This window comes from Bison bison, unplaced genomic scaffold, assembly GCF_000754665.1.
Source record: "Bison bison bison isolate TAMUID 2011002044 unplaced genomic scaffold, Bison_UMD1.0 scf7180017864341, whole genome shotgun sequence".
Taxonomy (NCBI): Eukaryota; Metazoa; Chordata; class Mammalia; order Artiodactyla; family Bovidae; genus Bison; species Bison bison.
Window position 1 is genome coordinate 2,132,721 of NW_011494913.1, and position 7,569 is coordinate 2,140,289.

Sequence of the window (7,569 nt, forward strand, 5' to 3'; positions counted from 1 at the left end):
CCAAAGTCTACAGCCAGCCAAATCATCACTAAAGTATAAAGGTAGAATAAAGAAAGATCTAGGACTTCTGCTGGGAGAAATATCAATAACCTCAGATATGCAGATGACACCACCCTTATGGCAGAAAGTGAAGAAGAACTAAAGAGCCTCTTGATGAAAGTGAAAGAGGAGAGTAAAAAAGTTGGCTTAAAGCTCAACATTCAGAAAGCTAAGATCATGACATCTGGTCCTATCACTTAATGGGAAATAGATGGGGAAACAATGGAAAACAGCGAGAGACTTTATTTTTGGGGGCTCCAAAATCACTGCAGATGTTGATGACAGCCATGAAATTAAAAGATGCTTACTCTTTGGAAGAAAGGTTATGACCAACCTAGATAGCATATTGAAAAGCAGAGACATTTCTTTGCCAACAAAGGTCCGTCTAGTCAAGGCTATGGTTTTTCCAATGGTCATGTATGGATGTGAGAGTTGGACTATAAAGAAAGCTGAACATTGAAGAATGGATGCTTTTGAACTGTGGTGTTGGGGAAGACTCTTGAGAGTCCCTTGGACTGCAAGGAGATCCAACCAGCCATCCTAAAGGAGATCAGTCCTGGGTGTTCATTGTAAGGTCTGATGTTGAAGCTGAAACTCCAATACTTTGGCCACCTGATGTGAAGAGCTGACTCATTTGAAAAGACCCTGATGCTGGGAAAAATTGAGGGCAGGAGAGAAGGGAACGCCAGAGGATAAGATGGTTGGATGGCATCACCAACTCAATGGACATGAGTTTGGATGGGCTCTAGGAATTGGTGTTGGACAGAGCGTGGCGTGCTGCAGCTCATGGGGTCGCAAAGTGTCAGACACGACTGAGTGACTGAACTGAACTGAACTGAAGCAACTTAGCATTTACATACCCATGACATGTCTAAAACAGAATTCTGGATCTCTTCCATCTGTTTTCCCAAATCTCTATCACCAATTCCAAACTAATATTCCCCTCTTCTTCCTCATCTCCATTAACTGTATTACCCATACATCAAGTGAGAGAGGCATTTAGATTGGTTTTATAGGAGTAGAACAGACTAGCAGGCTGCAGAGCCCCCTCTCCTCTTGATGGCCAAAATAGTTAGAAGGCATTTACGTGGGAAGTGACCTGTTTTCACTGTAGCTGCTCTGTGTGTTTTCTTGTTTTGCCCTGTTTTCTCAGTATCTGTTGGTAACCCCTGGAGTTGCTTCTGCTCTACTTAACTTCCCTTTCTAAACTTACCACACGTATCTTAGAGAATATCCCTCAACACATCAACTAGTTTCTTTAGAGAGAATATTATAATATAATATAATATGATGTAATGTAATATGTGTGTTATTTGCTCAGTAGTGTCTGACTCTTTGTGACCCAATAGACTGTAAGCCCACAGACTCGTCTGTCCATAGAATTTTCCAGGCAAGAATACTGGAGTGGGTTGCCATTTCCTTCTCTAGGGGATCTTCCCAACCTAGGTATGAAACCCAGATCTCCTGCATTGCAAGGAGATTCTTTACCATCTGAGCCGCCAGGAAAGCCCACAATAAAATAAAATAATATAATATGTATTTTTATTTTTGCATGAGGTTAAAGGCCTCTGCTTTCAGAAGCTGTTTTTGCATGGGGACAATGGGAGAGAATTATGTTTTCAGCTGTTCAGTACCTAGGGTTTCAATCAGTTACCTTGATAACACTCTGATTTACCAACCACTGGAGTTTCTGGAGAAGCTCTTGATCCTGCTAGCTCAATGCCAAATATTTTCCAGAAAGAGCTCAAGGGGTTATTTTCAGAAAACTCTATTTATCCACAGATTGTAATTCCTAAGGACTTCCAAAGTTTGGTCAATAAGAAAAATATCTTTACATTCGTATACAACCTTGAGAATCTATAAATCTGATTTTAATGCAAGCTGTGTCTGTCATAGGTTATCATACAGTTATTGCTATATTTTTTAAAAATATTTTATTTTGAAATAGTTTTAGACTTACAGAAAAGTTGCAACGATAATAAAAGGCAAAAGACGTATATCATCTGAAAAAAATCAGAGTATGAAAAGTTGCAAAGATAGTGCAGAGGATGCCTGTGTGCCTGTGGAGGAAGAATAATGCCCCTTCTCTGTGTATAATTTATAGTTAGTCCTCTGTATCCGTGGGTACTCTGCATCCATGGATTCAACCAACCATTGTCTGTGTAGTAACCATAGGCAGTATTTGCTGTAAAAAATATATGAGTGTAAGTGGACCTGTGCCATTCAAACACATGTTGTTCAAGGGTCAACTGTGCTGATTTTCCCTTTTCTTACTCTATTCTTTAGAATAGCTGCTATTAGTGATGGTGTGTAAGAATTTTAGGAGCTGACAAGACTGATTTTGAATGCCAGATATGCCACAACCTAGTTGTAAAGCACTGAATAAAATTATTTCATCTCCATATGTCTCTGGCCCTCATCTGTACAGTTGGGAGAGTGCTATCTCCTATGGCTGACCTGGGGATTATAGGAGATAGCACATCTATTTACCTAGCAAATATTTCTTGGGCATCTATAATTTGGTAAGAAGTACATTAAGTGAAAAGGATAACAGTGGTAGCTATCAGTGATTAGCATAAGATACAGACTTTATTTATGGGCAGTTCATCATACGACAGGGAAGATGAATCACTGAACTAGAAGTCACGGTGAAGCATTAATGCCTGTTCCAGCTGGGGAGGTTCACAGTGCTGTGAGAATGCATAATCTGAGGACCTAGCGGCGACATCGGGAAAGTCACTCAGCACAATGTCTGGTGTGTGCAGAGACCCTGAGGGATGGAAGGATGTACCCTGCCTACCTTTTCCCAAGCTGGACCCCTCTCTTGTCTCTCGATCTCTCAAACAAACAGGTTATGAGAACTCCGTGTTGTTTTCCTTTTGTAAGACTCAGCAGTCTTTCGAGTGCTAATGCATATGGGGACTCACTGGCAGGCGCTCCGAGTATAGCTGTTTTCCAAGCATATATGATGGTGGCATGCTTTCTTGCTTGGAGCTTGTCACAAGCCTGGGGTTTGCAGCAGAGCTTTGGGGAAATGTGACTTTACCACGCTGGTCTCTTCACCACACATAGGATGCCCAGGATGAAATTCACCTCAACATCTGAGTTTTTAGTATGTTCAGATTCTCACAAGCTTTTCACAGGGGTATCTTGGTCACATACATTCCAGATCATTTCACTTCTGAAAGAGAGATTAATCTCTCCAAGAATTGAGTTCAAGGAAGATTTTTCAATTAAAAAAAAAAAACAAATAAAAAATGAACCTGTACATTTTATCATCCAGAGTCAACAATGAATCAGTCATAGGTATATACATCACCCTCTCTGGAACCTGCCTCCTGCCTCCTACCCCATCCTACCCCTCTAGGTTGTCTCAGAGCACAAGTTTGAGCTCCCTGTGTCATACAGCAAATTCTCATTGACTATTTTACATATGGTAATGCATATGTTTCTGAGAAGGCAATGGCACCCCACTCCAGTACTCTTGCCTGGAAAAAAATCCCATGGATGGAGGAGCCTGGTAGGCTGCAGTCCATGGGGTTGCGAAGAGTCGGACACGACTGATCGACTTCATTTTCACTTTTCACTCTCATGCATTGGAGAAGGAAATGGCAACCCACTCCAGTGTTCTTGCCTGGAGAATCCCAGGGACAGAGGAGCCTGGTGGGCTGCCGTCTATGGGGTCGCACAGAGTCGGACACGACTGAAGTGACTTAGCAGCAGTAGCGTAGCAATACATATGTTTCAATGCTACCTGGCAGAAACCAACACAACATTGTAAAGCAATTAAAAGTAAATATATTTAAAAAAAGAAAGCTGATAAAAAAAAGCATCAACAATGATTAAGATTTTGCCATGTTTGCTTTATGGATTTATTTCTTTGCTGAAATATTTTAAGGTGAATATGAGATACCATAGTACTTCACTCGTATTTTCCTTGGTATACATCCCTAAAAACCACAAACCTTTTTTACATAATGATAGATCATTATCCCACCTAGTAAAAACAGCAGTAATTTGTTGGTGTTGTCTAAAAAGAGAGATGTGTTTGGCAAGGCCCAGCAACCCCAGTTTTAAAATTGGGTACAGCGTGGGCCTCCTCTCAGGAAATGGCTGGTTCTTTCTCGCATATCTTCTGCCTGTGGAAAATCACACTTCAAAGCCTGGCAATACCTCAGCATCCCCTCCATCTATCACAGCTTTGGGATGAAGGCGTTGTCTGGTAATAGGAATAGTTGTGGCCGAACTGAAGTGGTTTGGGACAGTTTATCAAGCCACAAGAAAGGTAGAGGTTGCACAAGGCAAGGACATTTTATACACTGGACAGACAAGAGGCTCAGAAGAAGAAATAGGCTGTTCTTATCCCCACAGGCTTTTGTTATTCTTCAGGGAGAGATGCCGGAGAAGGCTATGGCATCCCACTCCAGTACTTTTGCCTGGAAAATCCTATGGACGGAGGAGCCTGGTAGGCTGCAGTCCATGGGGTTGCGAAGAGTCGGACACGACTGATCGACTTCATTTTCACTTTTCACTCTCATGCATTGGAGAAGGAAATGGCAACCCACTCCAGTGTTCTTGCCTGGAGAATCCCAGGGACAGGGGAGCCTGGTGGGCTTCTGTCTATGGGGTCATATAGAGTCAGACACGACTGAAGCGACTTAGCAGCAGCAGCAGCAGCAGGGAGAGACGCAATGTTTAATTGACCTAAATGCAATTCAGTAATACAAAATTAAGATAATCATGTTGTGATTGAATATAAACCAGCTAATTACATTGCTTTCTAAGACATTGTGTTCGTGCTGTGTGAGGTAGATAAAATGGCCAACACAATATTTGGTGGGCTGAATAGATTCACTTAATTTTGACCTTTGTGTAACTTTAGGATACCTGGAATCACTTCTCTTTTTACCCAAAGTACTGGAACAAATGTAGTGTTTTTCAACTGATCATCCTATTGATCCATCCAGTGGTCCTCAACCTTTTGGGCACCAAAGACTGATTTCATGGAAGACAATGTTTCCCTGGACTGGGGCTGGGAGGGTGGTTTCTGGATGATTCAAGTGCATTACACTTATTGTGCACTTTTTTTTTTTTGTGCACTTTATTTCTAACCTAATGCTGCCACTGATCTGATGGAAGGTACCAGTCCACAGCCCAGACCTTGGGAATCCCTGCGTTAGTGACAAAGTGGAGGACGGTTGTTGACTCATCAGGCACCCATACCTCAACTGTGTCATCTGTCTTCAACTCCACGATACTTTATGATTCCGTGGCTCAAAAGAGGCTAGAAAGACACTGGTCTGGAGGGTGACTGCTGGCCATCTCTGTAGAGGGAGCTAGCTTAGCCAGTTCTGTGGTCACTTCCCTTCACAAGACAGCTGAGGGGCGAGGATGTATGTCCCTCTCCCTCTCTATGGGTCTGAGCTGTTCAAACACTGGTAGAGCAGTGACCATCAGACCCAAGTCTCCTACTACATGGCCTCATCCCAAGAGGAGCATGTGGCTGAGTTCCCAACCTGAAATGTGTACACTGAGGAATCCCAGCTCCTCCTCATTCAGCAGGAAGGAAAAGTGTGATTGAGTGTTGCCTAGCTGTGGGCTTCTCACTGGAGCAGGACCTCACTATCAATCATCCCATTTATCTGACAGCTGAATAGGCCTGTTAAACAATGACCAAAATGCTTACTGTCTGGGCAAACAGGAAAATTATGGCTTTCACATGTATACATTGATGGTTTCTTCTGTTACTTACCTTAACAAAGCAACTCCACACAATTAGTGCAGACTACTGAAGGCTCCTGGTTATATTTAGCCAATGGATTCCATTTAAGGAGCAAGTAGCTAATGATCTGAAGCACATACTGCTATCACAGCAGCCCTAATAAGCTGGAAATCACAAGGAGAATAAGTATTGAACGTTTGCCTGGTGGGGGAGTGATTGAACTTTGAAGAGTGTCAACAGGTTCTTCTGGGTGTCCTCAACTGTTTTATACAAGGATGCCCTGAAATTAAGAGACCCAATATGAACTTTGCCCCTTTGCTGGTTAATCTATCCATTTTTAAAATTGTCAGTTACTAGCTTTGGGCTTCTAAGGGTTCAGGCCAAAATTGGTCTGTGGAGCCCTGAGAGAAATCAGAAAAAAAGATCATGGAGACCAAAGGTTCAGATGCTAAGTTTAGAAAATAAAGAGTCAGTGCCAGGGGTCACAGTGACAGCCAACTTTTGAAAAATTGGGAGTTAAAGGAATACCCTGGCACACTAGCCCTGTCAAGCCATGGGTGTAATGCAAAGGAAATATAGTAACAGCCAAACCACAGAAAACCATGAGTTGGCGAGGAGCCCAAGACCAGAGGCTTTCAGTGTAGGAGAAAGAGTAAAGCTTTGGAATCAGACAAGAGTTTGACTTACACTCTAACGCCTACTCATCTGACATGATCCTTTTCTGTCTCAGTTTTAGTCTTTTTGATCTATAAAAGGAGGACGCAGTTCTGCCCATCTTATAAGACCAGTGCATCAAGTCAATGTAATTTGAGAAGAAAAGAACACTTCACAGTGCTTGGCACATAGACATGCACAGCATCTGGGGACTGCTTTGGCTTTGTCATTGCTGTCACATGGCCTTTTTGGTTGCTAGACAGGGCATTAGCTAACAGTGGAACATCTTTCTCTGCATACTGTGTTCTTGAGCTTTAAAGGAGAAGTGATGTGGCTTCTAATTCCATTCTGGGTGTTTTCATGGGTCACTGGTTGCGTGTTTTGACTTTATAGCCAGACTCTTTGTGAATATTTTGGATAATGTTTTGTCCTCCACCAAGATGGAATGCGGAATGACATTTTCAAATTCAGCGTCTTTGTGATGGAAGCAGACTCAGGAAGAGGCAATAACAGTTTTACATATACATTTAGGGCAGGTGTCTTTTGTAAACTGACACTTTTGGAGAATTGTGTGTCAGCCTCTGTGACGAGCATACATATTCTTATTTAATTCTCACATCCCTTAAGAGAAGTTCTTAGTACTCCGTTTTTTTTTAATGGGAGAGGAGACAGACGTGACTTGCCCATAGCCACAGTACTTGGTATTAGTTGCCACAGATGCTCTAAATCATATGTGCTCTCTTCATAGTTTGACAGTGACCTATTTTGTAAATCCTACCTTTCCAGCAAAAAAGTAAAGCCACTATTACCACCAAACACCTATATTTCCCAACCTCCCTTACTGCCAGGGTGCAGACACGTGACTTAGATTCTACAGGTTCGATACAAACCACTCAGGGAACCAAGCAGAATATGGGCTGCCCTCTTGGTGGTGGGAATAGAGTCAGAGGTGATATGGTTGTGGGTCCACGGAGCAGCAACTTCCGAACTGAAACTGTTATGGTTCTAGGAGATATTTCTGAAAGCTCAGCCTAGGGCCTGTTGCCCCTGACTTTCCAAAGGATGGACAATTTTTTAAAATTCCTGAAAAAATTCCCTACTGAGAATGTTTGGGGCTTTGGTCTTTTTTTTTTTTTTTTTTTTTTAAATCGGGG